This window comes from Cryptomeria japonica, chromosome 11, assembly GCF_030272615.1.
Source record: "Cryptomeria japonica chromosome 11, Sugi_1.0, whole genome shotgun sequence".
NCBI classification, from domain to species: domain Eukaryota; kingdom Viridiplantae; phylum Streptophyta; class Pinopsida; order Cupressales; family Cupressaceae; genus Cryptomeria; species Cryptomeria japonica.
Window position 1 is genome coordinate 386,209,077 of NC_081415.1, and position 17,069 is coordinate 386,226,145.

The 17,069-nt window shown below is 36.0% G+C and overlaps 1 pseudogene; it reads left to right on the plus strand.

The window, feature by feature from the left end:
• Nucleotides 1–444: 444 nt before the first annotated feature.
• On the plus strand, nt 445–16,044 carry LOC131071566 (soluble inorganic pyrophosphatase-like; annotated as a pseudogene).
• The last annotated feature ends 1,025 nt before the right edge of the window (nt 16,045–17,069 follow it).

A 17,069-nucleotide genomic window follows, 5' to 3' on the forward strand; every position in this document is an offset into this window, starting at 1 on the left:
ATTTGTGCCATGTATGAACAACTTTGCATCTCAACAAGTAATGACATGTACCATATATTTAATTGGATCATGAAAGTTTAATTGTTTTATGCATAATTATGACCTGGACCTGCTCGTTTCCCCTCTTGCTTGGCAATTACAAATTTTCAGCTCAATTAGTTACATCATTTTCCTTATTACTCACTATTTATTGAAAGTAAATACTTAGAATATGCTTCTTGTATCAATCAACGGGTAGTGACATATATGAAATACTATTATTCCATGCAGGATCTGTTTAAATTTAAGCTCAATCATTGGTTGATTGTTGTTAATCAAAAGTGTAATTAGAGGCTTGGGTTTACTTGTTTCCCTTTCCATTGGTTGAACAAGGAATCTACTTAAGCGTCTTTCTTCAAAGCCAAAATAAGTGAAACAAAGAAGCTCATGTCACAGGATTCAACCATGACTACCCCCAGTACCAATGTTATAGACAACAGAACTAAGGATTCACACCCTCCTCATCCACCTTTGAATGAAATAATTCTTTCATCCATGTCTCAGAGGTCTGTTGTTGCACATCCTTAGCATGATCTTGAGATTGGTAAGGTCCATCTGCTTTTGCTCATTTATGTTTATATGAACATCTAATTAATACTCTAGCTGAGATATTTTCACATTAATATGTTTGTATATGCAGTCTTATTTTAGTAGCATTCAATTATAGGGTGATGTTGGATGGTGTGGATAATGTCATAGTTGTGTATGCTAATGATAACTCAATGTTTCCCTGCTATAATTCATATGTATGAATAAGTTGAAGGCTGGGAGTATTTACACTGCATGTGTACCATTATCTTCTAATGGTAAACACTTTGGTTGCCAATAAACAAATTTTTCGTGTAAATTTGTATGAGATTCCTAGAATCTAACTCCCTTCTGTCATCCCCTGATTTCCAATAATTGTCTGGTTTAAAAAAAATATGGGTGTTCTTTGTCTTGTGGTATCTTCACGTATTCTTTTCAGACCAAGAAGGAAGTGCATTTTAATGTTGTTTCTCATGTACCTGTAAGACAAGAATTATTGCTAATTCACAGTTTTGCTTTGTTTTTATATTTGGATACATTATTTTAACCCCTTTATGTTGAACATCTAGATCCAGGACCTGGAGCTCGTGTAGTTTTTAATTGTGTAAGTACATATTGCATTGTGTAACTTCATTCTTTCTTTCTTTACTCTTTGGGGTTATATGCATTGATCCTGTTAAAATCCTTTGACAGATGTTATTCTTGAATAAATGATTGTCTAAATAAATCTACTTGAAAATATGCTCCACAAAACATGTTTTTGGCCAAAGAACCTTCCCATCATTCAATGTTTAAGTTGTTACTTGATCTTGGCGGTAGCCACAGTTATTTGCATACTTCTTGACCTATGAAATGAATCTTGGGATTGAATTAAACAAATGAACTTTAGCACCATACTTTCATTGCAAATATTCATTAAGAAATTAATATTGATATTGATATTCAAAGGTTGATGTTTGGTCACTGGCTAAATGTTTTATGTTCTTTTAATATTTAGGAGACTAAAATGTTTTCTTTGATACTCTAGGTTGTGTAAATTAGTAAGGGAAGTAAAGTGAAGTATGAACTGGACAAAAAGACTGGTCTGATCAAGGTAAGCTTGTTTGCTTTGTGAGTTGAAAAGTTAGGTTCTTCTAGTTGCTCCTTTCTTTACATTATTGCTCTTCTAGTTGATCAAATTGCTTGTGGCAAGAGCATTTTCGAATTGGTTTGAATCGACTGAAGATAAAAATGGGAAAGATATTTACATCGAAAAAATTCCAGAATTTAATTCTTTGGCAGATTTTACCAAGCTTCGTAAAAATGAAATCGGTGGAGAGGATTGGCAGACTGCGATTGTTAGTTATCTCAAGAAATTACCATGGTCAATTCTTCAGCCCAGATTCCAAGTTAAAGAATTATCATTCTTGTGTTTAAAAGAAAATTAGTTTGATTTTCATATTTGAAAATATAATTCGTCTTTTCAACTCATAGTGAAAATATAATTTCTTTTTTATTTTTATATATCTAAAATTTTAATAATTAAAATTTTCTAGCAGCCCTAATATGGTTTTCATTTATCTGCAGGTTGATTTGGTAGCCACTATTCACATTGCTGATAAACAGTAATTCTTGAACTTGATTTTATATCTGGTCTTTTTTTTATGCAATAGAATAGTTATTTTATTTTCGTGTTTATTCCCAATTTTAATTTAATTGTTTGGGAGGCTTTTAAGTCCATGTGGGGTAAGCACGAATGAATGAAAGATTTTTAACGATGTCTACCAGAGATTCAAGGGAGCAAGAGACACAAAATTAATACATTTTTAAATTCTTTTTGGATGTCAGCTTTTTCATTATGAATTTTGATCAAGAAACACATTGTTTTGTGAAGTATTGTCTTATCAAATAGCTAGTTCAAATTGTCCACCTTCAAATTGTTTTTGAACCAAATAAGAATATCCTCTTAAGCAACACACTCAATGATGAAGTGCCATTTGATTTCAACCAACCCTTTGTTACAAAAGGTGTAAGTTCCTTTTCCCAATCTTCCATGGGGACTGTCCATCTACCTATTTCACATCTAATATGATGAGAACTGGTACTCAACTGCATGATTAAAATTTTAACCTTTTCTTTAGTTGCAACCATCAAATAGGCTTTTTTTGTATGCTTCCACCTAGGGTTGAATTCTTGACATAGTGTACCTTTTTGTCCAATCTTCTTTGTCTGCATGACATCACTGAATTTTTCTAACACCAACTTTTTTTTATCTCCTCAATAGTATTAAGATGTTCTTGCAAATTAATGTTGCATTTGTCCATCCATTTGTTGTTTTACTTCTTCCAAGTCTTCTTCCTACAGTTCAATTCCTCCTCCACAACCATTTCGGGCTAGCGATGCTTAGCCATATTTTTTAGCTTTCTTAAGTAGCTTAACAAATGAATTATCACTAATGTTGCCATCAGAAACATACCGGCCTGCGAAAAGGATCTCATAGGGGACTGTTGATATGACTTCGAGATTACTAGTGATTAGATGTGTTTGATTTATTTCTAATTGTCTTCACTTGTGGTTTGACATGCTACTCCCTGAAACCTCAGAACCATGGAGGACAAATGACACAACCAACAAACCAAAAAAGATTTTCTCAGTCTTCCAATCTCATAACTCCACTTTCCTATACTAATCCCAGAGAAAGTAAGAAGCTCTCAATCCTTGAATCCTTTTGGACCATATTATTTTATGTTCTCTTGGGTAAATTTGAGATAACAAAGCTCCTCAAATACTATTTGGGGGTAAGCATGGACTGTATTATATTTCGTTCCCTTGGTTTTTTGCATGGATCACATTCTTATTCCACAATCATAACTACACAAACCTGTTTTCTCTATTCTATTTAAGGTAGTATGATCTGATGGTGATGTTCTATATGCTCTATTGAAACCATGTTGCTTGTTACATAAGTATTCATCCTATTAGATTTGGTGGTAGCTTGTGGATTCAATTTGGCTTTTGACTACTTCAAACCCACGGGGAGGGATGTTGTCACTAGGTCTGATGGGTGGACTTCAGGGTAATAGTAGTATGTGTGATTCTCTTTATGCTATATGAAAACCATGTTGCCCATTCCATCTGTATCCTGGGATCCACCCTGTTAGATTATGTTACATCACCAACCTTGTGGATATTATTTTGTCTCATGGAATACTTTATACCCACAAGGAGGGATGTTGTTGCCAAGTCTGATGGGGTGGACTTTAGGATGATAGTAATATGTGCGAATTAAATGGGACATCATTGACATGTTGTAGTGATGTTATGGGCTGCCTTTACCACTGTGTAGGGTAAGCATTGATCACACTCTTACACCAAAACCATAACTGCACAATCTTACCATATGTTTTCTACTATTATGACCTGCTTTAATCATTGCCATTAAATTATAACCAAAACCCCACAACCTCACCACATGTTAACTTCTTTGGGGTTATATGAAACCCTACTATAGTTAGGAGGATATGAAACTAGATCACACTCTTATATCACCTTTATATCAGAGACCTTTAGACATATACATAAGTTTTTGTTATGTTTACTTTATGGTTCATATTAAACTAGTACAAAACCTTAGCAAGAAATTGTCCCCAATGGATATTGAGAATGGAAAAAATATTCAAATTCAAGGAAATCCCATTTTTTCCCCTTGTTTGGAATCTTGGATGTATATGGGAAAATCTTTTTTTTTTTGGAGATAATGCTAAAAGTTGGCACATTTTTTGTTTAACATTCATTATATGATGAAAGTGTTCTTTGGGATATTGCCCGAATAGAATTCTAAGTCATGTTTCCCCTAAATATTTTGCTTAGGTGTATTTTGCATTTTTGAATTTCGTATAATTATAATTTCTGTTATTTGTGAGTGTAAGCGAAAAAATCGAACCCTAGTCGTTCTCCCCTCCCCAACTCCAAGGAGAGAGAAGGGAGAGTCACTAGGGTTGATGGTTTTCACTTAGGAGGGACTTTACATTCAAAAGAGGGGTTGAAACCCACAAGATCCAATCCCACGCAATGCAAGATTGGATTCTATATGAGTTTCAAGGGTTAGGACATCAAGGATACCCTCTTTTGTAAAGAAATGTAGATAGAATGATTGAACTAGGAAAGATTCGCTTATAAATAGAGATAGGAATATAGGATGAAGCTGCGGACCTGGAATTAGCAATAAAATGTCGAGACGGTGCTGTTCTGCAAATTTGAGCGAAAGTTGACGGGACGATGGCGCTCAGCGTGCACACGGTCCTCCAAAAAATCCGCGAAACGAAGGGGGATCTGTTCGTCTCTGCACAAGGATTCCAGATCTTCAATTACAACCGCGTACCTGCAACCTACACACAGAAAAGAGAGGACGATTGGGGGGTTAGGGATGAGGGGTTTGCCTTTAGGTCAAACCCCGGTTTTGGAATTAACCAAGAAATGCGAATGTTGTAAATGTAAATGTTTGTAATGTAAACAAGTACTGATACCTTGTTGTAAGAATGTTTGTATTCTTACATGCGAAGGTGTAATGTATGTTGTATGTAATGTGTTGTAAGTGATCTCCTCTTCAATGGTTGAATCCTTGTCTTGAATGCAACACTTGGCCTTGAATGGAGACTTAGAATGCTCAATTGCTTGAAAGAATGTTTGAATGCTTGAATGCTTGAATGCTTGAATGTTTGAATATCGTTTCCGCCCTTTTCCATCTTACCAAAATGGGAGAGGAAATGTAGTTTATATACTTGTCAATTAGGGCTGATAGACTGATTTTCCCGACCTTAGGCCAACCAGGAAACATTATTTTCCAATTTGCAAACATAAAGACCCGAGACCCAAAAGAGACCGGGCCCAAAAAATAGGGCCAGGGACCAGGGCGCTGGGCGCCATGGTCCTGGGGGACCAGGGCACTGGGCGCCCTAGTCCAGAAGGACCAGGGCACTGGGCGCCATGGTCCCACCTCCAGGGACAGCAGGGTGCAAGGAGGATCAGGCCAGGGTGCTGAGAAATGCAGTTTTTGATGTCATGAACAAGTTTCGGGGTCTCCATTCAGGTTTCGTGTTGCATCGCCATTGTGAAGACCCAAATGCGGTTGAAATTGCAAGTGTCGCAATTTTAGGATGCTACATTTAGCCCCCACTTTAGCGGGAGTATAAGCGTACGCTCATACTTCCGATAAAGTACAAGGAAACGACATTGAAAGACTCTCACCATGTCAAGGAGGCAAGATACACCAAGCCCCCAGTGGACTAAGGATCTTACGAATTCAATTGACAAAGTAAAAGGGAAGATCATGAGGAAGAACCATGACTGTCATTAGTAAGGTTCCCTCACTATGCGTCATGCAAGAAAGATATCAAAAATTTTCAAGGCAAAGCTAAATTTGTCAAGAAATTTTCAATTATCTTGAAAAGATATGAACGGGATGTATGCCCCCCTACGTTAAAGCGATCGCACACGCCTCACCGGGGGTGATTGCTTTAAGGTAGTGATACATATAAGAAATGAGAAGGGAAAGGAGCACATTATCACAAGGATTTAGCCCCCAAGTGTGAGATAAGCCCAAGGATAATAGACACAAAACACAAAGCACAAGGTGACTTCGCTTTCCTCGGGGTCAGTATGTTGTATGATAATTCATGTATATCATATGTATGTATGCATAATTGTTCTTCATTCCCCAATCAAGGAAGGTCACCTAGAAGAAGGGAACACATGTGTCTTTTGAGTCAACATGAGAGAGACCAAAAGAAATCTCCATGCTTTACATCATCCTCAAGTAGACAACATTAAGGACAACAAATAGAAGAATGGGAGTAACACATAGAAGAAGTAACAAAAAATCAAGAGAGGAGGAGAGAATCTGCTATGCTAATGAACTAGTCTAGCACGTCATCTACCCCCCGATCTTGCTGATCAATATTTCGGGAAGGTAGGAAACACGCTAGAGGAGGAACATCCAACACAGCAGATGGAGCTATCACAAGATCCAAACAAGGGCTATGTTCATACCCCAAGCCACGGTGTTCTTGTCTAGGAGCTAGGATAAGTGCTTTAGAAAATTCGTTGGATAAATGGTTATCAACATCAACATATTCATATTCACTATCAGAATGAACAGGAGTAACATTTTCATCTATATCATCATCAAGATTTATAAAAATAGGATATTTAACTCGCACAGGATCAAGGCCATCATGCATCTTATGTTTAGGAGATTTCGGCTCAATCATCGGCTGAGGAGAAAATGGAATAATATTAGTTGAAGGTGTTTTTGGGGATTGCAAAGTTTGAAAAGCAGCTGCCTGAGCTCTAAGACGACACTTTCATCGATGTTTACGTGCAGAACGATTTCGTCTAGTCTTAGTAGGAAGTTGCGAAGATTGAGGAGGAGGAATGTTCTCATCCTTATCACTTGGGTGTTTAGGTTGTGGTCTCTTAGGTTGAATAATAGGAGAAGAGGAAGGTCTCTTCTCTCCATAAGAGGAAGGAGGAGGAACTGGTCCATATAAGGGAGGAATATTTGGTTTAGGAAGGAGACCAAGTCCATCATGACGAGGAGGTATAGGTCTACCTTTGGGAAGTTTATTAGGCATAGTCACATCCATAGGGATGGGTTGGGAATCTTCTTGAGGAAAGACATTAGTTTTATCTTTCAAAGGAAGAACTTCCTTCTCAAGAACGATAGGAATGTCAAGTTTGGGTGTTCTAGGTTCACTTAGAGATAGGATCATATCTTTTTTCCACTTTTGATAAGATTTGAAAAGATGATCACTTCGCGGAGGAAGAGATTGGAATTGTTTAGGCCAAAAGTAATCAATAGGAACGCTAGAAGTTATTTCAGCTGGTTTAAAGAGACTATGATTGACAGTAACAACTTCACCATTATGGGGAAATTTCAAGCACTTGTGGATAGGAGAAGCAATAGCTTTCATGGAAGATAGCCAAGGATAGCCTAGCTTCACACGAAATTGTTCCGACGATGGAATAATAGCAAAGCTCATATCAAGGGATTTGTTATGGACCTCAATAGGTAATGTAATAGAACCAATTGCAGGAGAAGAAAATGCATCAAATAATTTCACAACCACATTTGTTTCGTCATAGATCACTTGATTCAATTGCAAAGTAAAAAGAAATTCTTCAGTAATGACATTAATCATACAAGAAGGATCAATAAGCACTCCACGGCAAGGTGTATTCTTGATTTTTGCAACTATATATAAAGGACCATCAAGTGCCCTGATAGTTTCACTGGAAAATGTGATGGAAGGTTCTTTAGGGATTTTCTGTTGCTCCACAAAGTTAATCACATTAGGAGTCATAGACACAAGATCATCAGGTGAGACAGAGGAATCAGTAGTATCAATCGCATTAGAGGTATGAGAAGGCAATGGATCAGTGAAAATCTTAAGATTTTGGTTAGGAGGAGCTACAGATGTGTTGCCTTTATCATTCACACCGGAAACAGAGATAGTATTATTATCAATCAAATCTTGAATTTTACCCTTCAAAGCAAAACATTTTTCAGTATCATGCCCAGGTTGACGATGAAATTGACAAAAAGATTTGTTATCAAAATAGGGTGAATTAATCTTTGCAGGATCTATTTACCTTATAGGAGGAAGAGTAAGCACATTTTGTTCCAATAACTTATTCATAATACTATGCAATGATTCATTCAAAGGAGTAAACTTTCTTTCTTTCTTGAAAAACTTAGAAATAGGAGGCACACCTGATGCTGCATTCACATTGTTGTTGATGATGTTTTCATTGAATTTAATTGACTCTCTGTTCGGTTTAAACTTCCCAAATGGTTGTTGACTACTATCACCCTTATCACCCGGAGCCATAGGATTTGCTTGTTCCATTTGACTCACAGTCAGTTGATAATGGTGAAGAAGAGTTGCGCACAACTGTTGGAAAGAAGTAAACTCAGAAAACAAGAGTTTTTCTCTAATATCTTTTTGTAAATTAGAAATAAAGATTCTTTGAATATCATTGTCAGGCACTGGAAAAGAAATTTGAGCATACAAATGCTTATATCTACCAATGAAATCAATCACTTTTTCTTTAACACCTTGTTTGCAATGCATTAAATCAATCAAAGTAACTTTAGAACTTATATTGTTTTGAAATTGTTGAATGAAAGCATTTGCAAGTTGTTCGAAAGAAGAAATAGAATAGGAAGGCAACGAGCAATACCATTGTAGGGCTTTGTCTCTTAATGTTCTAGTGAACAGTTTTGCAAGCAACCTTTGGTCATAAGCAAAATCAGTACATATTGTTTGAAATGTCTTAACATGTGTTAGAGGATCACCCTTACCATTATAAAGCTCCAAATGCGGGATTTCAACATGTTTAGGGGGAATAGCTCGAACAATGTCAAGAGAAAGTGGGCTCGCAACATCAAATGTGGGCACACTAAACTTAGATTGATTCATAGAGGCAATTTGTTGTTGTAAAGAAGAGACAGTTTGTGCAAGATTGTTAATGGTCACTTCAGTCGAAGAGTTCATATTAGATGTGTTAGATTGTGACGGAGGTGTTATGTTATTGAAAGAAGGTAGAGAGTAAGGTGGTGGGACACTATGATAGTTAGTCATAGGAGATGATTGGACAGGAGGAACACTACAAGGAGGAATGGAAAACGAATTGCCCCCTTGCGTCATGTTCATTTGTGGTGATATAATAGGAACACTTATTGAAGGAATGAATGAAGAAGTTGGATTGAATGAAGGAAGGGGGTTAATTGAAAAAGAAGGAGTACCCCCATGACTGGTGATCATAGGAGGAATGTCTTGTATTGAAGTAGTCATTATGTTTGATGTAAAGGTAGGTATACTAGCAATAGAAGTCATCAAAGGAATAGAATGATTGATTTGAGTAGGAGGTTGTGTATAACCTAAGGTTTCGGCACAACTCTTCATAGGCATCACATTCGAATCCACAATGTGTGCAATACCACACAAAATATCAATTCCATTCTTATCACTTTGAACCATACGTTTTAGACCCTCAATTAATGAAAGAGCTTGACTATCGGGGTATTCTTGAGACATCCATTATCGAAAATCATCAAATCGGTTATCCAATTTTGAAAGTTGTTCTACAGAAACCTCATGGAGAGCTTCTTCGTCATTAAGAGGATTGGAGGAATTACCCATGTCCTCATTAAAAAGGCCATTCAAATTAGGTTCCATCTCCTCAGTAATTAAACCTTGGAAAGACTTAATTCTAAGGCTTCGTCTAACGGGAATAGTGTAAGTAGGGCTTATTGTTGTAAAACTCATGCACTAAAGAAAGAGAGAAGATTTTGAATTTTAGAGGTAGCAAATTTCAATAAAGTTGGCCAATCTCCTAGATTTAAGCTGTTAAATACAATCAGGACAATCTCCCGAAATTTCGGAAAAAATGTTCGGGACCGTGGCGAACGGAGTGCACACGGTCCTCGCAACTTTTTTCGAAATTTGCAGGGATGAAAGTTATGATGATTTTAAAGCTAATCTGAAAAAATTGAGTGATTTTACGATCTGTAGATAGGCCAAATTAAAGTTGCAATCTCAAAATTGAACCCTACCAAGATTGTTGAAAAACGTAAAATTTGAATTTTTAAAAAGAGGGGGAAACTGAAATTTTGAATTTTATGATTTTAGAGGGAATACTAAAAGCAATGCAGGCTTTGAAATTTAAAAGTTGACTCGATTTCATGCAAAATTCGAATTTAAAAGTGGAAATCAAAGATGTTGCAATTAAACACTTAATTTCAAAAGTCACAAATTGCAAAAATTTGAACAAAGCATTGAAATTTCGAATGAATGCTAACACACTTCTCAGGTTTAGAACTGTAAGAAACACAATTTTGATAAAAATTTCAATTTCAACAATTTTTGAATGATTAGAAGCCTCAATCCAAGCAATCGCTAGACCAACTTTGACTTTAATTTTGAAAGTGTTAGAATTGATAAAATCAGCCAAAATTCTGGATTTTAGCAGAAAAATACAGTAAGATCTAGCTCCCGAAATTTCGGAAAAAATGTCGGGGACGATGGCGCTCGGGGTGCACACGGTCCTCGCAACTTTTTTCCAAATTTTCAGAGATGAAAGATATTGTGATTTTGTTGCGGAATCCAAAGTTACAGCCGATTTGGAGGTGTTTTGATTAGTGAAATTATCAGTCAAAGGTTGAATCAAGAAGGTCTTAAAAATTAGGGTTTTGACACTTAACCACTTAATTTTCAGAATTAAGGCACAAATATGAATTGATAATTTGCAATAGAAGGGTAGATCTGAAACAAGCATTAACAATTAAACATTTCACAAGTTTAATTACTAAAAGAAAATTTTAGGGTTTTTTATGCAATCAACCTCTAAAATTTGCAAAAGATCAAACATGGAAATTTAGGAAGGCAAAATTTTCAGATCTAACCATGAATAATCAGACTGAGGATGTTCATGTCGGGTTCACCAAAATGTAAAGCGAAAAAATCGAACCCTAGTCGTTCTCCCCTCCCCTACTCCAAGGAGAGAGAAGGGAGAGTCACTAGGGTTGATGGTTTTCACTTAGGAGGGACTTTACATTCAAAAGAGGGGTTGAAACCCACAAGATCCAATCCCACGCAATGCAAGATTGGATTCTATATGAGTTTCAAGGGTTAGGACATCAAGGATACCCTCTTTTGTAAAGAAATGTAGATAGAATGATTGAACTAGGAATGCATGTAAAGTAGGAAAGATTCACTTATAAACAGAGATAGGAATATAGGATGAAGCTGCGGACCTGGAATTAGTAGTAAAATGTCAAGACGGTGCTATTCTGCAAATTTGAGTGAAAGTTGACAGGACGATGGTGCTCGGCGTGCACACGGTCCTCCGAAAAATCCACGAAACGAAGGGGGATCTGTTCGTCTCTGCACAAGGATTCCAGATCTTCAATTACAACCGTGTACCTGCAACCTACACACAGAAGAGAGAGGACGATTGGGGGGTTAGGGATGAGGGGTTTGCCTTTAGGTCAAACCCCAGTTTTGGAATTAACCAAGAAATGAGAATGTTGTAAATGTAAATGTTTGTAATGTAAACAAGTACTGATACCTTGTTGTAAGAATGTTTGTATTCTTACATGCGAAGGTGTAATGTATGTTGTATGTAATGTGTTGTAAGTGATCTCCTCTTCAATGGTTGAATCCTTGTCTTGAATGCAACACTTGGCCTTGAATGGAGACTTAGAATGCTCAATTGCTTGAAAGAATGTTTGAATGCTTGAATGCTTGAATGCTTGAATGTTTGAATATCATTTCCGCCCTTTTCCATCTTACCAAAATGGGAGAGGAAATGTAGTTTATATACTTGTCAATTAGGGCTGATAGACTAATTTTCCCGACCTTAGGCCAACCAGGAAACATTATTTTCCAATTTGCAAACATAAAGACCCGAGACCCAAAAGAGACCGGACCCAAAAAATAGGGCCAGGGACCAGGGCACTGGGCGCCATGGTCCTAGGGGACCAGGGCACTGGGCGCCCTAGTCCAGAAGGACCAGGGCGCTGGGCGCCATGGTCCCACCTCCAGGGACAGCAGGGTGCAAGGAGGATCAGGCCAGGGTGCTGAGAAATGCAGTTTTTGATGTCATGAACAAGTTTCGGGGTCTTCATTCAGGTTCCGTGTTGCATCACCATCGTGAAGACCCAAATGCGGTCGAAATTGCAAGTGTCGCAATTTTAGGATGCTACAGTGAGCATGGCTACTCTGGTTTATTCAAATGACTCTTGTGTCTATAGGGGAAATTTTTAAAATAGATGTCGCCTTTGGGCATTACAACAAAGGAGTTTGTTTTGTACACTACAACAAGCATTGCAATACTTGAATAGCCATGATAAGTTGAACCAAAGACACATTAAATGGATTGATTTTATGAAAAAATGTACTTTTGTGTTGAAACATAGGAGTGGAAAGTAAACAAAGTTGTTGATGTATTAAGTAGAAGACAAAATTTGCTGATAGAAAATGAGAATTGAAGTAGCCAGATTTGAAGAGCTAAAACATTTGTATGAAGCCAATCCTAATTTTGTAGAGGCACAGAAGGCATGTAAGGAATCAATAAGCATTGATAGAAATAAGTAGTTAGATTACTTGATTCAAGATAAGATGTTTAAGTCAAATGTGCATACCAAGAAGTTCAATGAGATAAAGTCTAATTAAGGAAAAACATGGCAGTTTAGCAAGGCACTTTGGAGTAGAAGGCAATTGAATTGGTGAGCAACAATTGTTTTTTGCTGCAAGTATACGAGGATGTCAAGAAATTTGATCAAAGTTGTAGAAATTGATAGTTTAAGTATTTGAAATGTTGGTTTGTAATATGTATTAGCCATTACCAATACTGAAGAAACTTCGTGAAGAGTTAATATGGACTTTGAATTAGAACAATTAAGAATATAGTGAGGGTAGAATTTAATATTTGTAGTAGGTTTTCTTAGATGGCACATTTCATTTTATGTAGAAGAACAATGATATAATACATATAACTGACTAGTTTTTCAAGAAAATTGTGAGGTTGCATGGTTTGTTGAACAATATTGTTTTTGATTGGGACACAAAATTGGCTAAATGTTTTTATGAAGAAATTGTGGAAGAAGATGAAGACATTTGAATCAATCGCTATATCACTCATAGATAGATGGACAAACAGAGGTTGTAAACAATACTTTAGGTGATTTGTTAAGATGTCTAGTAGTGGATAATATGGGAATTGAGATATGATTCAACCGTAGGCAGAGTTTGTATACAATAATTTAGTAACTGATTTATAGGTAAAAAACCATTTGAGTTTGTATATGGCAAGGAATGTGTTTTCAATAAGAAAAACCAGTAATGAAGACCAGAAATGTAGAAGCAATAGAGTTTGTAGAACATATGAAGCAAGTTCATGTGGAATTAAAGAAATTCACTTGGAAAAGATGAACGGTAGATATAAGGAAAAGGTTGATGAGAAAAGGAGACATAGGAAGGTTGCAATTGGAGACAAAGTGATGGTATATTTGAGCAAGAAAAGATTTTCGCTTGGAACATACAATAAGTTTAATATGAAGAAATTTAGTCTTTGTAGAATTGTTGAGAGATTTCATATAGAAATTGGAAATGAAGATGAGTTACCGAAAGGAATGGGCATGTCTCTAATATTTAATGTTCCAAGTCTTAATCAGTATCAAGAAAGGAAGTCAAAAAATAATGATTGGTGGTACAATGACAAACTCAAATACCTCTACAACTAAAGGAGGAGATATAGGAGATTTTGGATGGTAGGGTGGAGGTACCAAGAACAAGTTGCTGGAGGAGGAGATTGTAAAGTTGAAAGACAAGCCAAAAGAAGATTGAAGTTGGATTTCTAAGGTTGAGGTAGACCATCTTGGTTTTCTCTAGCCATTGGAAAGTGAGCGACTCACTTTTCAAACCCTCGATGTTTGATAGGACATCCTAGGGTATAAGAGTGAACTTGCATCAACCAAAAATATTATGCTTTCTGTTTGTTTGTTTGTTTGTTTGTTTGCAGGTTTCTAGTCATTGTTTAATGCAAACAGATCCTACTGCATTGAACTATAGTTGCATATCTCACCTCATGGTTTGGAATATATGTTCTGCAATGCTCCTTTACTTTTTAGGAGATTCTAATAACCAAAAAGCCATAACTTGGTTTGAACCTCATCGAGCTTAACAAACTAACACTCAGTTTCACTGTTCATAAGTTTTAGTATCTTTTCGAAGTTGGCAGCAACAAAGGAACACATCACATGATACATTAGACCCAAGGGTGTTTTTTTAAGCATTCACCACATGGAATTTAACATCTACACATTCAATCTGGGAGATTCTACCTACAAATTTGGCCAACTACATGTTTCATCAAGACATCGGGCTTTGTGCCACCTTGAGGTTGGCTGACATCATTCACAAGGGTTGAGGCTAATATATAAACACTCTTCACAATCATTTGGAAGCAACATGAATGCAATAGAGAAAGTGAGAGACAATTAGAGTGAGGATATGAAATTGTGCTATAATATCATTCAAATTCTTGTAATTACATGTTTGTAATCAAATGGTTGGGGCCTAGCATTAAGAAATTGATATTGATATTGATATTCAAAGGTTGATATTTGGTCACTAGCTAAATATTTTATGTTCTTTGATATTTAGGAGACTAAATGTTTTCTACGATACTCTAGGTTATGGAAATTAGTAAGGGAAGTAAAGTGAAGTATGAACTGGACAAAAAGTCTGGTCTGATCAAGGTAAGCTTGTTTTCTTTGTGAGTTGAAAAGTTAGGTTCTTCTAGTCGCTCCTTTCTTTACATTATATCTCTTCTAGTTGCTCCTTTATTTACATTATTTCTATGTGTATACTCTATTCCGTCTTAGGGTTACTAATTTTTATCCCATGATTTATATGTAGGTTCATCGGATTTTATACTCATCAGTTGTTTATCCTCATAATTATGGGTTCATTCCACGATGTGTGGATAATGATCCATTGGATGTACTAGTACTCATGCAGGTAACACAACTTCCATAAGTAATAAGTATCATTCATTTGTGCCTCTCTCTCATGCATTGCTTGATACCTTCAGTATGTAGATCATTTGATGTTTCTCAATTGCTTTTAGGTTGATTGAATCCATACTAGAAAATATTCATATGAATCATGTTATTGAAATACAAGTGTCGACTTTTAGATATCTGTGATTAAGAACTTTACATTTTGTGAAAATCAACAGGAACCTGTTTTGCTGGGATATTTTCTCCATGCTAAAGCAATTGGTCTGATGCCTATGATTGATCAGGTGTGTATTTCTAATTTGGTGTAGTGGAAACAATCCTTGGGTACTTTTAGTACGTCAAGTTTCTCACAGGCTGGCCTAACTAAAATTCTTTATATATTATAACTTGAATACCTTGAACAAGGAGAAAAACATGACAAGATAATTGTTGTTTGTGCTGATGATCCCGAGTTTCATCATTACAGGGACATCTCAGAGCTTGCCCCTCATCGTTTACAAGAGATTCGATGCTTCTTTGAAGATTGTATCCTTTGCATAACAGGAATGCTACTATACTGAATGCATTCTATTTCTAATATAATACCATTAATAGTTAAAGTTTTATAAGCTATAAGCCTTGATCAAAGCTATCTAATTTTCTACACCTTCTATCTTGAGTTCTTCTTGACAATGTATAGACAAGAAAAATGAAAACAAAGAAGTTGTTGTGGATGCATTCCTTCCTGCATCAACTGTTGTTGAAGTTATAAGACACTCAATGTAAATGAGCTCAATGCTTTAAGTTTTAGTGGTTATGAATATGGTATATATATAATTGATACTTTTTAGCTTGATAAGACTAAGTTCCTGAGGTTTGACTTGTGATTTTACAGGGACCTGTATACAACATACATTGTGGCGAGTCTGTGACAATGAGGTGTACCTGAACTTCCATTCTGAAGCAATTCAAGTAAAGTTAATATCGAATACAAGTTAAGTGCTAATCCAATAAAAAACATAATATTAAATACAAATTAGATATTTTTTTAGCCTAAGTATGGTAATACAGAGTATTACCTATACATTGTAATGTTTTTGACATGTCTGATAGGTTCCTTGTATCTTTTGAGAAGGACTTAGCTTATGGGGGCATGTAGTGTATTTATTTGATTTTGTACTGGCCGAGTATAGTAATTTTTATGTTGCAAAGGTGAAATTAATGCAATATAGTGTACTTGCTTCGTTGAATGGTACCTTGATAGTAAAGGCTAAAAGCATGTTATATATATTTGGATATTTGGTTTAAACTTTTTGCTTTTTGTGAGAACTTTTGTGCATCCTATAAATGATGTTGGGCCTCATGCATGTCACAATAATCTAGTAGATATTTTGGTCAAATGTATGGATATTAGTAGATAAATTGGTCAAATTGTCCATAACATAAAAGATGGCACAAAATGTATGGAAATTAGTAGATAAAATTATGATAGCTACAAATTTAGTCAATTTAATTTGAAAAGTGATTGATAATAATCCAATACCATAAGAGTTATATGGTACTTGCTAAGTTTTCTCAGCCATTATCATTAGCTTATGCTTACCATCTACTAAGTGATTTAATACCGTTACGATGGAACAAATTGGAAGTAACATCTTTCTTGTAGATGATATTTGTTTGTGGTGAAAATGGATAAGAACAATGTTGAAAGACTAAATGAATTCAACCACAAAACCCTAGCCTAACAACAACAAAGATCCACCATAACATATGGAGATTACCTAAGACAATGCAAATTAAATGAAATCACAAAGATTATACCATCACATGTCCAATAGGGTTTGGATCTCCATTCTTCCTATCTCCATTGATCTTGTTTGATATATTTGCTCTCAGATTTTATATGTGCACAAGAGCTCAACAAAGAACGGAAATGTGGTTGCAAGTAGGATCACAT